Source organism: Arachis ipaensis, chromosome B09 (genome assembly GCF_000816755.2).
Source record: "Arachis ipaensis cultivar K30076 chromosome B09, Araip1.1, whole genome shotgun sequence".
In the NCBI taxonomy this organism is placed as follows: Eukaryota; Viridiplantae; Streptophyta; class Magnoliopsida; order Fabales; family Fabaceae; genus Arachis; species Arachis ipaensis.
The window spans coordinates 32,200,335-32,222,270 of NC_029793.2; positions in this window are offsets into that span (position 1 = coordinate 32,200,335).

Consider the following 21,936-nt stretch of genomic DNA (forward strand, 5'->3'; position numbering starts at 1 on the left):
TAATTTATACGCTTTTTGGCATTGTTTTTAGTATGTTTTTAGTAGAATCTAGTTACTTTTAGGGATGTTTTCATTAGTTTTTATGTTAAATTCACATTTCTAGTCTTTACTATGAGTTTGTGTATTTTTCTATGATTTCAGGTATTTTCTGGCTGAAATTGAGGGACTTGAGCAAAAATCAGATTCAGAGGTTGAAGAAGGATTGCTGATGCTGTTGGATTCTGACCTCCCTGCACTCAAAGTGGATTTTCTGGAGCTACAGAACTCAAAATGGCGCGCTTCCAATTGCGTTGGAAAGTAGACATCCAAGGCTTTCCAGCAATGTATAATAGTTCATACTTTGGCCGAGTTTAAACGACGTAAAAGGGCGTTGAACGCTAGTTCTACGCTGCTGTCTGGAGTTAAACACCAGAAACACGTCACAAACCAGAGTTGAACGCCAGAAATACGTTACAACCTGGCGTTCAACTCCAGAAAGAGCCTCTGTACGTGTAACATTCAAGCTCAGCCCAAGCACACACCAAGTGGGCCCCGGAAGTGGATTTATGCATCAATTACTTACTTCTGTAAACCCTAGTAACTAGTTTAGTATAAATAGGACTGTTTACTATTGTATTAGACATCCTAGGACATTTTGTTCTTAGATCATGGGGGCTGGTCATTCGGCCATGCCTGGACCTTTCACTTATGTATTTTCAACGGTAGAGTTTCTACACTCCATAGATTAAGGTGTGGAGCTCTGCTGTTCCTCAAAGATTAATGCAAAGTACTACTGTTTTTCTATTCAATTCAACTTGTTCCGCTTCTAAGATGTTCATTCGCACTTCAACCTGAATGCGATGAACGTTACAATCATCATCATTCCTTATGAACGCGTGCCTGACAACCACTTCCGTTCTACTTTAGATTGAATGAGTATCTCTTGGATCTCTTAATCAGAGTCTTCGTGGTATAAGCTAGATTGATGGCGGCATTCATGAGAGTCCAGAAAGTCTAAACCTTGTCTGTGGTATTCCGAGTAGGACTCTGGGATTGAATGACTGTAACGAACTTCAAACTCACGATTGCTGGGCGTAGTGACAGACGCAAAAGGAGGGTGAATCCTATTCCAGCATGATCGAGAACGTCAGATGATTAGTCGTGCTGTGACAGAGCATTTGGACCATTTTCACAAGAGGATAGGATGCAGCCATTGACAAGGTGATGCCTCCAGATGATTAGCCATGCAGTGACAGCGCATCGGACCATTTTCCAGAGAGGATTAAAAGTAGCCATTGACAACGGTGATGTCCTTACATAAAGCCAGCCATGGAAAGGAGTAAGACTGATTGGATGAAGACAGTGGGAAAGCAGAGATTCAGAGGAACGAAAGCATCTCTATACGCTTATCTGAAATTCTCACCAATGAATTACATAAGTGCTTCTATCCGTATTTTCTATCTATTTATTATTTATGTTCGAAAACTCCATAACTATTTTATATCCGCCTGACTGAGATTTACAAGGTGACCATAGCTTGCTTCATACCAACAATCTCCGTGGGATCGACCCTTACTCACGTAAGGTTTATTACTTGAACGACCCAGTGCACTTGCTGGTTAGTTCTATCGAAGTTGTGAATAAAAAACGATTTATTAAGACGTGCGTACAGAGTTTCTAGCGCCGTTGCCTGAGATCACAATTTCGTGCACCAAAGAGTACTAGGAGGGAGTTCAGTAACTTTCTTACTCAGCTGACCCACTTGTGCCTCCAAATTTCTAATGGAGGATCTTGTTTCAGTCATGAAACTTTGAGTGGTTTTAATTAGATCAGAGACTATGGTTGCTAAGTCAGAATAGCTCTGCTTAGAATTCTCTGTCTGTTGCTGAGAAGATGATGGAAAACGCTTGCTATTGCTAAACTTATTTCTTCCACCATTACTATTGTTGAAGCCTTGTTGGGGCCTCTGTTGATCCTTCCATGAGAGGTTTGGATGATTTCTCCATGAAGGATTATAGGTGTTTCCATAGGATTCTCCCATGTAATTTACCTCTTCCATTGCTGGATTCTCAGGATCATAAGCTTCTTCTTCAGATGAAGCTTCTTTGGTACTGCCTGTTGCTGCTTGCATTCCAGACAGACTCTGAGAAATCATATTGACTTCCTGAGTGAATATTTTGTTCTGAGCCAATATGGCATTCAGAGTATCAATCTCAAGAACTCCTTTCTTCTGATTTGTCCCATTATTCACAGGATTCCTTTCAGAAGTGTACATGAATTGGTTATTTTCAACCATTTCAATAAGTTCCTGAGCTTCTGCAGGCGTCTTCTTCAGATGAAGAGATCCTCCAGCAGAGCTGTCCAATGACATCTTGGACAGTTCAGATAGACCATCATAGGTTTCTATGATGCTCCATTCTGAAAGCATGTCAGAAGGACACCTTCTGATCAATTGCTTGTATCTTTCCCAAGCTTCATAGAGGGATTCACCTTCCTTCTGTCTGAAGGTTTAGACTTCCACTCTAAGCTTGCTCAATTTCTGAGGTGGAAAAAATTTTGCCAAGAAGGCATTGACTAGCTTTTCCCAAGAGTTCAGGCTCTCTTTAGGTTGTGAATCCAACCATGTTCTAGCTCTGTCTCTTACAGCAAAGGGAAAAAGCATAAGCTTGTAGACCTCGGGATCAACCCCATTGGTCTTGACAGTGTCACAGATTTGCAAGAATTCAGCTAAGAACTGATGAGGATCTTCTAATGGAAGTCCATGAAATTTGCAATTCTGTTGCATTAGAGAAACTAATTGAGGCTTAAGCTCAAAGTTATTTGCTCCAATGGTAGGGATTGAGATGATTCTCCCATAGAAGTCAGGAGTAGGTGTAGTAAAGTCACCAAGCACCTTCCTTGCATTGTTGGCATTGTTGTTGTTTTCAGCTGCCATGGCTTCTTCTTGTTTGAAATGTTCTGTTAGGTCCTCTATAGAGAGTTGTGCTTTAGCTTCTCTTAGCTTTCTCTTCAAGGCCTTTTCAGGTTCAGGATCAGCTTCAACAAGAATGCCCTTGTCCTTCCTCCTGCTCATATGAAAAGAGAGGAGAAGAAAATATGGAATCCTCTATGTCACAGTATAGAGATTCCTTGAGATGTCAGAGGAAAAGAAGAATAGAAGGAGGAGGTAGAGAAGAAAGAATTCGAACTTATCAAGAGTGATAGAGTTCGAATTGTACATTGAGGAGGAGTGTTAGTCCATAAATAGAAGGATGTCGGAAGAGGGGAAGAATTTTCGAAATTAAAGTAAAAGATTTTGAAATAATTAAAAGAAATTTTGAAAATTTGGTAAATGATTTTCGAAAACTAAGATTGGGAAAGAAATTAAGTGATTTTTGGAAAAGATTTTGAAATTAGCAATAAAAAATATATGATTGAAAATTAATTTTGAAAAAGATGTGATTGAAAAGATATGATTGAGAATCAAATTAAAAAGAGAAATTTTTTAAATTAAAGTTGATTACTTGACTAACAAGAAATTAGAAGATATGATTCTAGAATTTAAAATTTGATCCTTTCTTAATAGGCAAGTAACAACTTGAAAATTTTGAAGTAAATTATTAATTGTAGCAAGGATTTTCGAAAATAATAATAATTTAAAAAAAATGGAAAGAAATTGATTTTGAAAAGATATGATTGAAGAGATATGATTTGAAAAAGATTTGATTTTGAAAAATGATGAATATTTGAAAAAGATTTGAATTAAAAACAAAATCTTCCCTCTAGTGTCCTCCTGGCGTTAAACGCCCAGCCAAGTACCCTGGCTGGCGTTTAAACGCCAGTTTTCCTTCTTCACTGGGCGTTTTTGAATGCCCAGCTTTTTCTGTGTGATTCCTCTGCTGAATGTTCTGAATCTTCAATTCTCTGTGTTATTGACTTGAAAAGACACAATTTTAAAATTTTTTTTTGAATTTTTAATGATGAGAAACAATAAAAAAATGTAACTAAGATCAAATAAACAATGCAAGCAAGACACCAAACTTAGAAGTTTGTATACTAAGGATCATAACAAATTGAAAATGCATATGAGAAACAACAAAAGACACAAAATAAGAGAAATTAAAGATCAGAGCTATGGAATCATCAAGAACAGCTTGAAGATCACTGAAGAACATAATGCATGTAATTTTCGAAAATTAGAATAATGAAGACATGCAATTAACACTAAACTTAAAATTAGATACTAGACTCAAATAAGAAACATAAAATATTTTTGATTTTAGGATTTTATAAATTTTTTTTGTGATTTTTCGAAAATTATATGGAAAGGAAAATAAAGGGATTCAAAATTTTTAATGAGAATTCCAGGAATCATTGCAATGTTAGTCTAAAACTCCGGTCCAGGAATTAGACATGGCTTACTAGCCAGCCAAGCTTTTAGTGAAAGCTTCGGTCTAAAATACTAGACATGGCCAATGGCCAGCCAAGCTTTAGTAGATCATTACTTTCAACAACAAGGTTGATAGAAATCAACAAGCTCTTGTGATGATAAGTTGAAACCTCGGTCCAAAAGATTAGACATGGCTTCACAGCCAGCCAGACTTCAACAAATCATCTTGAAAATCTAGAATTCATTCTTAAAAACTCTGAAGAACAGAATATAATTTTTTTTTGTATTTTTGAAAATTTTTTCAAAAATAAGAGGTAAAAAGCTTAAACATAAAATAAAATTACCTAATCTAAGCAACAAGATGAACCGTCAGTTGTCCAAACTCGAACAATCCCCGGCAACGGCGCCAAAAACGTCGTGCACAAAATTGTGATAATCAATGGCGCCAACAACTTGGTATGCACAATTGTAATCTCAACTATTTGTCACAACTCTGCACAACTAACCAGCAAGTGCACTGGGTCGTTCAAGTAATAAACCTTACGTGAGTAAGGGTCGATCCCACGGAAACTGTCGGCTTGAAGCAAGCTATGGTCATCTTGTAAATCTCGGTCAGGCAGATTCAAATGATTATGGAGGGTTGATAATTAAAAGATGAATAAAACATAAAATAAAGATAGAGATACTTATGTAATTCATTGGTAGGAATTTCAGATAAGCGTATGAAGATGCTTTGTTCCTTCTGAACCTCTGCTTTCCTATTGCCTTCTTCCAATCATTCATACTCCTTTCCATGGCAAGCTTTATGTTGGGCATCACCGTTGTCAATGGCTACTTCCCGTCCTCTCAGTGAAAATGTTCCAAATGCGCTGTCACCGCACGACTAATCATCTGTCGGTTCTCGATCATGTTGGAATAGGATCCATTGATCCTTTTGCATCTGTCACACGCCCAACACTCGCGAGTTTGAAGCTCGTCACAGTCATCCCCTCCCAGATCCTACTCGAAATACCACAGACAAGGTTTAGACTTTTCGGACCTCAGGAATGGCCGCCAATAATTCTAGCCTATACCACGAAGGTTCTAATCTTAGATTAGAAACCCAAGAGATACACATTCAAGCTTGATTGCATGTAGAACGGAAGTGGTTGTCAGGCACGCGTTCATAGGTGAGAATGATGATGAGTGTCACGGATCATCACATTCATCAAGTTGAAGAACGAGTGTATATCTTAGAGAAGAAGTAGGCGTGAATTGAATAGAAAAACAGTAGTACTTTGCATTAATTCATGAAGAACAGCATAGCTCCACACCTTAATCTATGGTGTGTAGAAACTCCACCATTGAAAATACATAAGAACAAAAGGTCTAGGCATGGCCGAATGGCCAGCCTCCCAAAGGGGGTTCAATCATCAAAACATGATCAAAAGATTTTTTGAAAGATGAAAATACAATAGCAAAATGTCCTATTTATAGAAAACTAGTAACCTAGGGTTTACAGAAATGAGTAAATGATGCATAAATCCACTTCCGGGCCCACTTGGTGTGTGCTTGGGCTGAGCATTGAAGCTTTCACATGTAGAGACTTTTCTTGGAGTTAAACGCCAGCTTTTGTGCCAGTTTGGACGTTTAACTCCAGCTTTTATGCCAGTTCTGGCATTTTGATGCCAGAATTTTTATGCTGACTTTGAATGCCGGTTTGGGCCATCAAATCTTGGGCAAAGTATGGACTATTATATATTTCTAGAAAGCCCAGGATATCTACTTTCCAACGCAATTGAGACCACGCTAATTGGGCTTCTATGGCTCCAAAAAATCCACTTCGAGTGCAGGGAGGTCAGAATCCAACAGCATCTGCAGTCCTTTTTCAGCCTCTGAATCAGATTTTTGCTCAGGTCCCTCAATTTCAGCCAGAAAATACCTGAAATCACAGAAAAACACAAAAACTCATAGTAACGTCCAGAAATGTGATTTTTATTTAAAAACTAATAAAAATATAATAAAAACTAACTAAAATATACTAAAAACGTACTAAAAACAATACCAAAAAGCGTATAAATTATCCGCTCATCAATTCTGCATAATGCATAAAAAAAAAGAAAGAGGGGATCAATGCGCCAGCACCTAGTGCGCGTTCGCGTCCTTTGTGGATGTGAAATGGGTTAGATTAAACAGAGAGTGGCGTGGGAGCTGGGCGAGAAACGTGCCTTAGGCACAATCCCGCCCACGCGCAAGCATACTGTACGCGTGCGCGCCTTTTCCCCTTTTGGCGACCCACGCGTCCGCACCCTTAACGCATCCACGTGGTTAGGAAAATCGGCATAAAACCTCGTTTTACCCAAGAGTTATACTGGACTGGGGCTGGTACTGTGCTCAAGGCACAAATTCACCGACGCGTACGCGTCCATGACGCGTGCGTGTCCTTTTCCACACATGGCCACCTACGCGTCCGCGCACTGTGCGCCTCTGTGCCCTTTCTTTTCTCTTAATGCACGCGTACACGTACTGTACGCATGCACGTCGATTGCGCCGCTAGCTTTCAAATTTCTCTCCTCCCTTCTCCTCCTTATTCTCTTTCTCTCTCTTTTGTTTATTCCATTTGCATACTCGCATTCATGGCATTTTAACTTTGTTGTTTCCTCTCCTTTTCTCTCTATGTCTCTTGTTTTCACATTGGTGTTAAATTTTCTTACTCATCTGCTGCATATTTCCTACATTGTAATGGGTGCTTCTTGACTTGTTTTCTATTTAGTTGACATACCCTGTGCTTCTATTATTTTCTCACTTACATGTTGTAGCTACCATATAGTTGAGCACCTTACTATTTGGCACTAGCCCACCTATGTTTTATTTCTTTTCATATCTTTGCTTGTGGGTTCTTTCCCTTCCTTTTTCTCTTCTTTCAGGATGGCCACCAAGAGGGAAAAGGAAAAGTTTCTACCTGGAGCAATAAACAAGTCTGCTGCACAATCTTTGGTGAAACGTATAAGTTGTAGCCACCCGTCCACTCACACATCTCAGCATACACCGAGGACGGTGCAATCTTTAAGTGTGGGAAGGTCGATACCGATCTCCGCGGGTTAGTTAGTCCCTTCTCAACACCAATGTTTAGTTTTCTTTGTTAAATTAGTTGTTGCATTTGCATGTTTGATTGTATGTTTGTTTGATTTTGTGCATACTTTACCAACTACTTGGTTGAAGTAATATCTTTTTTTTCAAGAAACTTTTTAGAGTATTTCACTAATTTGAATTAAAATTTTTGTTAAATTTGCTTGAAGAATTTATTTTTGGAACATGGTTTTAGAGCTCGAACACACAAAACCAGTGAGATTTTGAGCCTAATTGATTGGTTGCATCTTATCAACCAATATTTTATTTTTGGTGTGTGTTATTCTCTCTAAAATTGTGATCTTTGTCTTGCTTAATTCTATATTTCCATTATTTGATGTATGCATACACTTACATGATTGAGGCCTTATTTCACTAAGCTTACATACCCATATGGTCTGTACCTGTTCATTATCCTTTGCAAACCAAAGTTGAGCCTATTTTACCCATTTGTTCTTTACTTTAGCTCATCACTAACTTTAAGCGGAAAATAATAATGTTCTTAATTTAAATCCTTGGTTAGCTTAGACTAGTGAAAGTTTTCATGATTTAAGTGTGGGAAAGTTGGATTTGAAAACATTTGGTTTGAGAACTGGGTGTTGTGTATTCTTGAGAAAATATGAACAACAATGTTAAGCACATGTTTATGCATGCAATACCTTAACCATATGCACTAAAAAAAAACAAAACAAAAGAAAAATAGAAAGAAAAAAATAAAAGAAAGAAAAAAAAAGAGAGAAAAAGAAAAGAAAAAGAGCAAATAATAAAAGGAGACAAAATGCCCCAAGGTAAATGGTGATAGCAATGCATATGTGTTGTACTCAAAATTTCGGATGCATGAATATATGGAAAACACAGTTAATGGGCAGTTAGATTTTGCATTGTAATTACATGGATTGTCTTAAGTTAGGTGGGAAGTTTAGGTTAATTAAGGATTCAGATTTTAGTCCACTTGACCAAATACAATCCTACCTTGACCCTAACCCCATTACAACCCTCAAAAGACCTCTTGAAATGTGTATTTCTTACATTAAATTTTTGTTGATTGGTAGAAGAAGAGCAAGCCTTAGAAAGCAAGATTAGTAGAGAACTGAGAGAATCGAACCTTAAACGCCTGAGCGATTAGAATGTATACACTTCCGGTGAGGGTTCGATGCTCGATTTTTTGTTCCCGGCTTTCATGAGCTATCTTCTTCTTGCAAGTTTATTTGTACTTCATTTTTATGATTTGAATTAGTGAAATCCAGTTCATATTTGTTCTTAAAAGATTTATTTACTTTTAACCAAGTAGGTAAAAGCATTTTGCATTTAGTTGCATTCATATAGATAGTTTGCATTTCATAAATTCTACCTGTCCTCTTCACACTCTTATAGTTTCTCTTGAGCTTAGCATGAGGACATGCTAATGTTTAAGTGTGGGGAGATTTGATGCACCACTATTCTGTGGTACATCTTGTGCTTAATTGAGTAGATTTTATCCACTATTCTCACAGTTGTTCATGTAAATTGCATGTTTTACATTTTCCTTCCTGATTTTGTGCTATGATTGAAAACATGTTTCTTTGGTCTTGATTTAGCTAATTTTAATCCTTTTTTATTACCATTCGATGCCATGATATGTGTGTTAAGTGTTTTCAGAGATTATAGGGCAGGAATGGCTTAGAGGATGGAAAGGAAGCATGCAAAAGTGGAAGGAATACAAGAAATTGAAGGAACTGCAAAGCTGTCAACCCTGACCTCTTCGCATTCAATCGATCATAACTTGAGCTACAGAGGTCCAAATGAAGCAGTTTTAGTTGCATTAGAAAGCTAACATCCGGGGCTTCGAAATGATATATAATTTGCCATAGTGGCCATGCAGCTAGGTGACGCACATGTGCACTTGACGCGCACGCGCACATTGGCAAAAAGTCCATCGGCGCGCCCGCACACATGGCACGTACGCGTGACATGCACGACGTATTGCCATTGCAAAAATCGCTGGGGGTGATTTCTGGGCTATTTTTGACCCAGTTTTCGGCCCAGAAAATACTAATTAGAGGCTACAGAGTGGGAGATACATCATTCATTCATTAATTTACAAATTTTAGGTTTTAGATGTAGTTTCTAGAGAGAGAGAGGCTCTCTCCTCTCTCTAGATTTTAGGATTTAGGATTTCTCTTAGTTTAGCTTTATTTCTTCTCAATTCCAGGTTCAATGTTTCTTTAATTTAATTTCTCTTCTACTTTTATTTGTTCTAGCTTTCTAGTTTATTTCTTTTCCTTGTTGATTACTTTATGTTGACAATTTGGTTTATGAACTCCATGTTAAATTTGATTTTCTATTTAATGCAATTTGAGGTATTTTATATTTATGATTTTAATTTAGCTTTTTACGTTCTTAGCTTGAATTGATTAATTGGAGACACTTGAGTTATCAAACTCCTTTGTTGATTGATAATTGGAATTTGCTGGTTGGTTTGGATCCCTCTAAAGCTAGTCTTTCCTTAGGAGTTGACTAGGACTTGAGGAATCAAATTGATTAGTCCACTTGACTTTTCTTTATTTAGTAAGGGTTAACTAAGTGGGAGTAATGAACAATTCTCATCACAATTGATAAGGATAACTAGGATAGGACGTCCAGTTTTCATACCTTGCTAAGAGCTTTATTAATTATTAATTTACTTTCTTGCAATTTATTTTTCTTGTTCCTTATTCAAAAACCATAAAAAGATAATCTTCCATAACCAATAATAAATACACCTCCCTGCAATTCCTTGAGAGATGACCTGAGGTTTGAATACTTCGGTTATTAATTTTATTGGGTTTGCTTTAGTGACAAACGAGTTTTTGTACGAAAGGATTCTATGTTGGTTTAGAAACTATACTAGCAACAAGGTTTCAATTGTGAAATTCTTTACCAACAGAAACCCGTTCGTCAGCGACTATCTCAATGAGTTCTTGAGCTTCCTCAATTGTCTTTCTCATGTGGATTAAACCACTTGTTGAATGATCTAGGAACATCTTAGCCATATCTGTGAGTCCGTAATAGAAAGTATCTAGCTTTACCCATTCTGATAACATTTCAATGGGGCATCTTCTCTGCATCAGCTTGTATCTCATCCAAGCATCATGAAGAGACTCATTCTCTTCCTGCCTAAAGCCTTGAATCTCTAGTCTTAGCTGGGTTAGCTTCTTTGGGGGAAAGTAGTGGTTCAAAAACTTGTCCACTAGCTTATTCCATATTTTCAAGCTTGATTTGGGCTGATTATCCAACCACCTCTTTGCTTGGCCTTTTACAGCAAATGGAAAGAGTAGCAACCTGTAGACATCCTGGTCTACTCCATTGGCTCGAACTGTGTTAGAAATCTGCAGAAAGTCTGCAAGGAATTCTTTGGGCTCCTTTTGTGGAAGTCCCTAAAACTGGCAGTTTTGCTGCACTAGAATGATCAACTCTGGGTTGAGCTCAAAATGATTTACTCCAATAGGAGGTATACTAATGTTGCTTCCATAGAAGTCAAGAGTGGGGACTGTGTATGACCCCAAGGTTCTTCTTGGTTGTGCACTCTCAATTGGGTCCATAGTGACTTTGGTATTTTCTCTGCAAACAAGAGACAAAGAAAAAGGAGAGCCTCTATGTGAAAGTCTAGAGAGCTCCCAGTGAGATATCCCAAGAAAACTTTTTTTTTGAAGTTTCGAAAATAAATAAAAAATGGAAAGAAAATACTTAGAAATTTCGAAAATTAAAAAGAAAAAGTCAGTTAAAGATTTTGAAATTCAAATTTAAAAGAAAGTAAAGATTCAAAAGTTAAGAATTTTAATTTTAAAAGGAAGATAAGATAAATAAGTTTTAAATTTAAAAAAAAAAGATAAGATAAAGATTTTAAAAAGAATAAGAAAGATAAGATTTAAAATTTAAAGATTTTGTAAATTAAATTTAAAAGATTTAAGATAAGGAAAGTTTAAAATTTAAAAGAAAGATATGATAAAGATTTGAAAAGATTTTGAATTTATATTTTGAAATTTGAATTTTAAAAAAGATTTGATTTTGAAATTTGAATTTTAAATTTTGAATTTTGTAATTGAATTTAAAATAAGATAAGATAGGATTTGAAAAAGATAACAAGAAAATTTGAAAATTGAATTTTTTAATTTTGAAAATTTTAAAAAAGACAAACACAAAAAGACACTAAACTTAAAAATTTTGAAGATCAAGGACACTAATTTCGAAAATTTTGAAAGTACAACACTAAAAGACACCAAACTTAAAATTTTTGAAATCAAACAAGAAAAATAACAAGAACAATTTTGAACACAAAGAAGAACACCGAGAACAATTTTTGGAAAACTAAAGGAAAGAAAAACCAAGACACCAAACTTAAAGATTGACACAAGACTTAAACGAAAGATAAAAATTACTAAAGAAAAGAAAAGGTTTTGAAAAGTTTTTGAAAAAGAAAACAAGAAACACAAGTAAAAGAGCAAATAAACCATAAAAAGTACCTAATCTAAGCAACAAGATAGTCTGGTAGTTTGTCAATCTCGAACAATCCTCGGCAACGGCGTAAAAAACTTGGTGCGCGGAATTGAACTCCGCATAACTGAACCGGCAAGTGCACCGGATCATCCAAGTAATACCTCAAGTGAGTGAGGGTCGAATCTCACGAGGATTGTCGGATTGAACAAGAAATGGATGTCTTGTAAATCTTAGTCAGGAGAGGATCATAGGGGCTCAGGTCTTCACTCCTCATTGTGAACTTCCTCTCTGTGCTCTCATGAATTAGTTCAACATGCTAAGAGACAGGATTCTGTTCACAGTGTGTGGTATGACTGGACTCTTGGTCAAGACTACTTTCATGCCAGGTGAGAAGTCTTCTGTAGGGATCTTCTTATTCCTTCAGCCTTTTGGTACTTTCTTCTTAGGGCCTTCTCCATCTTTAGTTGTTGGTGAATGCCCAACACCAAACTTAGGTTTGATGTCAGAGGACACTGTATGGCTTTCCACCGAGTGAAAAGGCTTGAGCACTGAGCTCTGCATGCTAGTACCTCTTTTGTCCGAGAGAGGTTGAGGTTTAAAAATTTTGAACAGCAAATAGTCCTCATGCATCCTCAGACATAACTCTCCTCTCTCTACGTCAATCAAGGCTCTCCCAGTGGCTAGGAATGGCCTTCCTATGATGATGGTTGGAGTCATCCTTCTCCTCTCCCGTATCAAGTATCACGAAGTCTGCAGGGAGGTAAAGGTCTTCAACCTTTACTAGAGAGTTCTCCACCAATCCATATGCCCGTTTCAGGGACTTGTCCACCATCTCCATGAGATCTTTGTGGGATGCCCCTCTTGGATCCTTAGCTTCTTCCTGACAGAGAGAGACATCAGATTTATGCTTGATCCAAGGTCGCATAGTGCCTTCTCAAATGTGATGGTCCCTATGGTACAGGGAATCAGCAAGTTTCCAGGCACTACACTGCACTAGTGCACTGCACTCCTTGGTCAGCACCACAATTTCATCTCCCCTTAGGGCCTTCTTCTCAGAGAATACGCTTTTTAAACAGGCCATATATGGAGGCTTCTTCTCCAACACCTCAGCAAAAGGAATATTGATTTGTAACTTCTTAAAGACTTCCAAGAATTGAGTGAGTTGCTCATCCTTGGTCTCCTCTTGCACATTTTGAAGGCGTTGTACTTCAGGCTCCTTCATCAACACTGGGGCATGTACGAGTGTACTACCAGTCTCCTCTTGAGCCTTCTTCTCCTTCAAATCCTCAACAACATGCTCTTCTTTAGGCACGGCCTCCTTGCCCATGGTGAGGGCTTTGCATTCTTTCCTTGGATTTATCTTTGTGTTGCTTGAATGAGTATTGGGAGGTCTCTCAGGTATCCTGTTGCTCAATTGACCTACTTGCACTTCCAAGTTCTGAATTGAAGACTGAGTCTCTTGCATAAAGCTATGAGTGGTCTTGGAAAGGTTAGAGGCTATTGTAGCTAAGTTAGAGAGGTTGTGTTTTAAGGTCTTCTGCTGCTTCTGATAGGGTTGAAACTGCCTGTTGTTGAACCTATTTTGATTGGTTCTACCCTGATCGTTGTTGAAGCTTTGTTGGGGATTCTCTTGTTGCTCCCTCCACCCAAAGTTAAAGTGGTTCCTCCATCCCTGATTGAAAGTATTGGCATAGGGATCATTATTGGAATTTCTAGAGGAATTTTCCATGTAATTTACTTCCTCCATGGTTGGCTGAGCAATGTCACAAACGTCCCTTTGAGTGTAGCTTCCAATCATACCATAGGATGCATCTTGAGTGTTGACAGCTGAAACTTATATCCCAGTCAAGTGCTGAGAAATCATATTTCTCTGCTGGGACATGAGCTTTTTTGAGCCAAAATAGCATCCAGTGTGTCCACCTCCATGACTCCTCTCTTTTGAGTAGTCCCAATGTTCACACGGTTTCTCTCAGAGGTGTACAGGTACTGGTTGTTGGCAACCATCTCAAGAAGCTCATCTGCCTCTTCAGGCGTCTTCTTCATGTGTAGAGAACCACCTGCAGAGTGATCCAATAACCTCTTGGCCTTCTCAAAGAGGCCATCATAAAAGATCTGTAGCCTGGTCCAGTCTGAAACCATATCAGGAGGGCATCTTCTGATCATCTGTTTGTATCTCTCCCAAACCTCATAGAGAGATTCTCTATCTTTCTGTCTAAAAATTTGGACATCTACCCTAAGCTTAGTCAGCTTCTGGGGTGGAAAGAATTTGGTCAGAAATCCAGTGACTATCTTCTCCCATGTGTCCAAGCTCTCTTTGGGCTGAGAATCAAGCAACTACTTTGCTCTGTCCCTTATCGCAAAAGGGAAGAGCATGAGCTTGTAGACCTCAGGGTTCACTCCATTCATCTTAAGAGTATCACAGATCTGTAGGAAGTCACATATGAATTTGTTGGCTGATGAGCGGATATTTTATACGCTTTTTGGCATCATTTTTATATAGTTTTTAGCATGTTTTGTTTAATTTTTATTAATTTTTCATAGGTTTTAGTGTAAAATTCACATTTTTAGATTCTACTTTAAGTTTGTGTATTTTTATGTAATTTTAGGTATTTTCAGGCTGAAATTGAGGAGCTGGAGCAAAAGTCTGATTCAAAGGCAGATAAGGCACTACAGATGCTGTCCGAATCTGACCTCCTTGTAATTGAAAGAGCTTTCATGGAGCTACAGAAGTCCAAATAGAGCATTCTCAATAGCTATGGAAAGCTAACATCCAGAGCTTTCCAAAAATATATAATACTTCATACTTTGCTTCAGAATTGAAAGCCCAAAACTAGCAACCAATGCTAGCCTCCTGCCCTATTCTAGCGTTCAGCGCTCAAAGGAGAAGAGACCAGCATCCAACACCCATAAAGGATCCCCTAGCCAGCGTTCAATCCCTAGAGGCCTCCTAGCATATGGATCTCATTAAAGCTCAGCCTAAACACTCACCAAGTGGGCCCTAGAAGTGGATTTTAGCACTAAAAGACTGTTTTACCCTTCTTAATATAATCCTTAGTCATTAGTTTAGTATTTAAAGATTTTTACACCCCTCATCAAGGGGAGGATGCACACTTTACACATTTATGATTATATTTTCTATCAGTATGAGTTTCTAAACCTCCTACGTTGAGGGGAGGAGTTCTGCTGAGTTTTATGGATTAATAAAAGTATTACTGTTCTATTTCAATCTGTCTTTGATTCTCTATTCTAAGATGTATCTTCGTTCTTCATCAATATTAATGCGTTGAACTGGAATAAGGTTATCACATTCTACATGGTTCAGAGTGAGTCCTTCATCGGACAATGATGAACCACTAGCTTGATTATATATCTCTTAGACGGCTAATCCACGACTTTGTTAGGGACTTCTTGAGACATCAGTTCAGTCGAGGTATCAGGAGATTAGAGTCTTTGTGGTAGAGTCTAGAACCCAAAGGCACATCATTCTCTGATCCGAAAGATTCGACTTTGTCTGTGGCATTTTGAGTAGGATCATTAAGGAGAATGGACTGCAGGAGCTTCACCCTCAATCAGAATGGATCCACACTAACTCTGGGGTTCAGATCTGGAGGAGCATTGGCGATCTCTCAACCGGCGTTGATCACATACATCCTGCCATAGAAGAAATCATTCACAGTTGAAGAAGAGAGTAAGACCAAAATTAATCCAGAAGAACAAAGCATCTCCAAGCCTTAACCATCTTCTTATCATTATAAACATATCAACCTAGTTAAGATTTCTTTATTCCTTTTATGATTTCAAACAAATCCAACAACTCTTCTATCCGCCTGACTAAGATCTGCAAGATAACCACAATTTGCTTCAAATCACAATTCTCGTGGGATCGACCCTGACTTGCTCAGGTATTACTTGGACGACCCAGTGCACTTACTAGTTCAGTGTACGAAGTGTGGGATTCAAGCACACGAAGTTTTTGGCGCCGTTTCCGGGGATTGTTCGAGTTTGGACAACTGGCGGATTATCTTGTTGCTTAGATTAGGTAAATTTCCTTTTCTTTACAGGTTTAGTTTTATTTTATCCGAGTCTTTTATTTTCTTTTAAATTTTTTTCAAAAGCCTTTTCTTTTTTTATTAATCTTTATTTTTGGTTTGAGTCTTTTGTTTTTGTTCTTGTTGAATTTTTGAATTTCTTTGAGTCTTTTTCTAAAAATTTTCAAAAATAAAATCTTTTGTTTGAATCTTGTGTCAATCTTTAAGTTTGGTGTCTTCTTGTGTCTTTTCTTTAAAATTTTCGAAAATTATGTGTTTGGTTTTCAAAAATTTCAAGTTTAGTGTCCTCTGCATGTTCTTGTTTTCTTTGAATTCTTTGAGTTTTGTTCTTGGTGTTCTTCTTGATCTTCAAAGTGTTCTTTTTTTTCTTCTTGTTTAGATCTTAAAATTTTTAAGTTTGGTGTCTCTTTGTATTTTTCTTTGCAATTTTCGCACACTAGGTGTTCTTCGATCTAAAAATTTTAAGTTTGGTGTCTTTTGTGTGTTTTTCTCTTTCTTCATTAAATTCAAAAAAAAAAAAAATATCTTTTCTATCTTTTTACTCTAATTTTTAAAAATCATCACAAAAATTTCAAATTTTAATTTCAAAATCATTATCTTATCTTATCTTAGTTTTAAAGTTCAAAATTCAAATCTTTTCAAAATCAAATCTTTTCAAAAATCATATATTTTTCAAAATATTATCTTATCTTTTTATCTTTCTTTAAAATTAAAAATTCTTATCTTATCTTATTTCAAATTCAAATTTCAAATTTCAAATTTCAAAATAAAATCTTTTTCAAAAATCAAATTTCAAATCTTATCTTCTTCAAACTTCTTTCAAATTATTTTCTTTTAAAATTTGATTCTTTCTTAACTTCCTTATCTTATCTTTCTTACCTAACTTATCTTATCTTTTCTATCTTATCTTCTTTTAAATTTTAAAATTAAATATTTTTCAAATCTTTTCAATTCTTATCTTATCTTGTTGACTTTTTCAAATATTTTCAAATTCAAATCTTTTTTAATCTTCTATCTTATCTTATTTTCAAATCTTTCTTAATTATTTATTTGTTTCTCTTTCTTCTTTTTCAAAACTTCTTAACTAATTCTTCTCTCTCCTATTTTCGAAAATTATCTTCTATCTCTCCCTTCTATTTTCGAAAATTCATCATTTAATTTTTAAATCTTTTTAATTAATTAGCTTCTATTTTAAAATTGTATTAATAAATAAAATAAAAACAAAAATATTTTAATTCTTGTTTCTCTTTTTACTTCTAATTTTCGAATTCTTCTTCTCTTTATTCGAATTCTTCTTTTCCTTCTTCTATCTTCATTCTTCTTTCTTTTTTTTTCTTCATATCTCACAATGAGTCATTTGTTCTTGAACATAGAGCTCCCATTCTCTCTTTAATCTTGATCCTGAACCTGAGAAGACTTTAAAGAGGAGCTTACAATAAGTTAAAGCACAACATTTCGGAAGAAACCTCTCAAAAAATTTCAAACAGGAAGGTGAAGACATGGCAGCCGAGCCTAATCATGGAAGAGAGGCAAGAAAGGTTCTTGGTGACTTCACCATGCGTACCTCTAATTTCTATGGCAGAAGCATTCTGTACCTGCCATTGAAGCTAACAACTTTGAGCTTAAGCCTCGGTTAGTCTCTCTTCTGCAACAAAATTGCAAGTTCTATGGACTTCTATTGGAAGATCCACACCAATTTCTGTCAGAATTCTTGTAAATCTGTGACACTGTTAAGAACAATGGAGTGAATCCTGAGGTCTACAGACTTAGACAGCTCTGAGATGTCCAAAATATCATTGAATAGCTCTACAGGTGGATCACTTTACTTGAAAAAAATGCCTGCAGAAGCAAGAGAACTCATTGAGATAGTTGCAAACAACCAATTCATGTACACCTCTAAGAGAAATACTGTGAACAATGGGATCTCTCAGAAGAAAGGAGTTCTTGAAGTTGACACTCTGAATGCCATATTAGCTCAGAACAAGATCTTGACTCAGCAGGTCAATATGATCTCTCAGCATTTGACTGGAATGCAAGCTGCAGCCGGCAGCTCTCAAGAAGCTTTCTCTGAAGGAGAAGCTTATGATCCTGATCAACCCACCATGGAGGAGGTGAATTACATGAAAAACCCTATGGAAACACCTACAATCCCTCATAGAGGAATCATCCTAACCTTCCATGGAAGGATCAACAGAAGTCTTAGTAAGGCTTCAATAATAATCAAGGTGGAAGGAACCAGAATAGGTTCAACAACAGGCCACCATTCCCATCTTCTCAAGGGAATATGGAGACTCCTAAGCAGAGCCTTTTTGACTTAGTAATTCTAGTCTCCAACCTCTCTAAGACCACTCATAGTTTTATAACTGAAATAAGATCCTCCATTAGAAATTTGGAGGTACAAATTGGTCAGCTGAGCAAGAGAATCCCTGAGATTTCTCCTGACACTCTTCCCAGTAACACTAAAGTAAACCTAAGAGAAGAGTGCAAGACCATCACCATAGAGGATGAGGCCAAATCTAGAGAGAATGGGATGGCATTGAACACCTTCCTCACTGGGCATTCAACGCCCAAATAGGCAGGGACTCTAGCGTTGAACGTTAGCAAGGACAGCCCTGCTAGGCGTTCAATGCCCAACTTGGTAAGGAACTTGGCGTTTAATGCCAGTGAAGGGGTGCATGATGGGTGTTCAATTCCCAAAGAGCCACAAGAGCTAGCGTTGAATGCCAGTAATGGCACACCCTCTGAGTGCTCAATACCCACTCAAGAAATCCTTATCCAAGAACTAAAGGAAGCCAAGGCTCATACAGAGACCATAGAGGTTCCCTTGCATGTACTCTTACAATGCATGAGTTTTGATGAACACTCATCCTCTGATGAGGATGAGGACACTAGAGAAGAGCAAGTTGCTTGGTACCTAGGAGCTCTTATGAAACTGAATGCCAAGCTATTTGGTATAAAGCCTCTGGAGGAAGAACCTCCAGTGCTTTCCAATTAAGTCCCACTCAAGAAATCTCTAGCCCAGAACCAAAGTAAACCATAAAGACCATTGAGGTTCCTTTGCATGCACTTCTGCAGTGCATGAGTTCTGATAACTACTCATCCTCTAATGAGGATGAAGACACTAGGGAAAAGCAAGTTGCTCGGTACCTAGGTGCTCTTATGAAGCTGAATGCCAAGTTATTTGGTACAAGGGCATTGGAGGTAGAACCTCCACTGCTCACCAAAGAACTCCATGCTTTGGTTCATCAAGGGCTACCTCAGAAGCTTCCAGATTCTGCACGCTTTCTAATTTCTTGCACCATAGGCACCATGACCTTTGAGAAGGTGACCTATGACCTAGGATCAAGTATAAACCTCATGTCACTCTTTGTGATGAGCGGATATTTTATACGCTTTTTGGCATCATTTTCATATAGTTTTTAGCATGTTTTGTTTAATTTTTATTAAGTTTTCATAGGTTTTAGTTTAAAATTTACATTTTTGGATTCTACTTTGAGTTTGTGTGTTTTTATGCAATTTTAGGTATTTTTTTGGCTGAAATTGAGGAGCTGGAGCAAAAGTCTGATTCAAAGGCAGAGAAAGCACTGGAGATGCTGTCTAGATCTGACCTCCTTACACTCAAAAGAGCATTTCTAGAGCTACAAAAGTCCAAATGGAGCATTCTTAACGGCTATGGAAAGCTAATATCCAGAGCTTTCCAGTAATATATAATAGTTCATACTCTACTTCAGAATTGAAGGCTCAAAACTGGTGTCCAACGCCAGCCTCCTGCCCTATTTTGGCTTCCAGCGCCCAAAGGAGAAGAGACCAGCGTCCAACGCCCATAAAGGACCCCCTAGCCAGCGTTCAACACCCTAGAGGCCTCCTAGCACGTGGATCTCATCAAAACTTAGCCCAAGCACTCACCAAGTGAGCCCCAGAAGTAGATTTTAGCACTAAAAGACTGTTTTACCCTTCTTAATATAATCCTTAGTCATTAGTTTAGTATTTAAAAATTTTTACACCTCTCATCAATGGGAGGACGCACACTTTACACATTTATGATTGTATTTTCTATCAGTATGAGTTTCTAAACCTCCAACATTGAGGGGAGGAATTCTACTGAGTTTTATGTATTAATAAAAGTATTACTGTTCTATTTCAATCAGTGTTTGATTTTCTATTCTAAGATGTATCTTCGTTCTTCATCAATATGAATGCGTTGAACTGGCATAAGGTTATCACATTCTACATGGTTCATAGTGAGTCTTTCATCGGACAATGATGAACCACTAGCTTGATTATATATCTCTTAGACGACTAATCCACAACTTCGTTAGGGGCTTCTCGAGACATCAGTTCAGCCGAGGTATGGAGAGATTAGAGTCTTTGTGGTAGAGGCTAGAATCCAAAGGCGTAGCATTCTCTGATCCGGAAGATTCGACCTTGTCTGTGGCATTTTGAGTAGAATCCTTAAGGAGAATGGACTGCAGGAGCTTCACCTTCAATCAGAATGGATCCACACTAACCCTGGGGTTCAGATATGGAGGAGCATTGGCGACCTCTTAACCGGTGTTTATCACATACAACCTGCCATAGAAGAAATTATTCACAGTTGAAGAGGACAGTAAGACCAGAATTAATCCAAAAGAACAAATCATCTCCAAGCCTTAACCATCTTCTTATCATTATAAACATATCAACCTAGTTAAGATCTCTTTATTCCTTTTATGCTTTCAAAAAAATCCAACAACTCTTCTATCCGCCTGACTAAGATCTGCAAGATAACCATAGCTTGCTTCAAATCACAATCCTCGTGGGATCGACTTTGACTCACTTAGGTATTACTTGGACAACCCAGTGCACTTGCTGGTTCAATGTACGAAGTGTGGGGATTCGTGTGCACCATTGGGGTCCTCTTGTTAGAGTCCATGAAACTAATAGTTCTACTACATCAGAGTGACCAGTTGAGGGTTAAGCTCAAAATTATTGGCCCCAATGGCAGGTACATATATACTGCGCCCATAGAAGTCAGGTGTGGATGCAGTGTATGAGCCAAGCACCTTCCTTGCTTGCTCTTCAGCATTCGGGTTCCCTCCATTAGCTGCCAAGGTGGGTTCTTCAACTTTCTTATCGAAAGTTTCCTTGAGATTCTCTCTAGCTTTGTACGCTTTAACTTGTTGCAAACACCGCCTCAAGGTTCTTTCAGGTTCAGAATCAAACTTGAGAAGGGGTTCTTTGTCCTTGTTCCTGCTCATAAACAACAAGAAATAAAGAAAAAGTGGGAGTCTCTATGTCAGAGTATAGAGAACTCCCAGTGAGATATTTTGTGTAAAAAGAATTAAAATAAAATAAAGTAAGCAATTACCTAAATATTTTCGAAAATAGAATAAAAATAAAAAAAAATGCAAAAACTTTTGAAAATAAAATATAAATTACTAAAGGGACACCAAACTAAAAGTGAAAAACTGAAAGAAAATAAATACAACAACAATTCGAAAATAAAGAAAAATAAAAATTTCAAAAATTAAAAAGAAAAAGTAATTAAACAAAACTAAGAAAAAAAATACATAATCTAAGCAACAAGACAATTGGTAGTTGTCAATCACAAACAATCTCTAGCAACGACGCCAAAAACTTGGTGCAAATTTTTGGAATATCCACAACTTAACCGGCAAGTGCACCGGATCATCTAAGTAATACCTCATGTGAATGAGGGTCGATCCTACGAGGATTGTCAGACTAAGCAAGCAATGGTTATCCTGTTGAACTTAGTCAGGCAAACGGTAAAAGAGAGATATTGTTGTTGTAACGCATAAAACAAATAACAAGAAAATAAAAAAAGCAATTAAAGGTTTGGTGTAGAGACAATACAAGAAAACAGTTAAGGTCTCGGAGATGTTTACTTTTCCAGATTAAAATGTCTTACCAACTATTTTAACAATGAATGATTCATTCTATGGCAAACCGTAAGTGTCTAAACCCTAATCTCTTAGC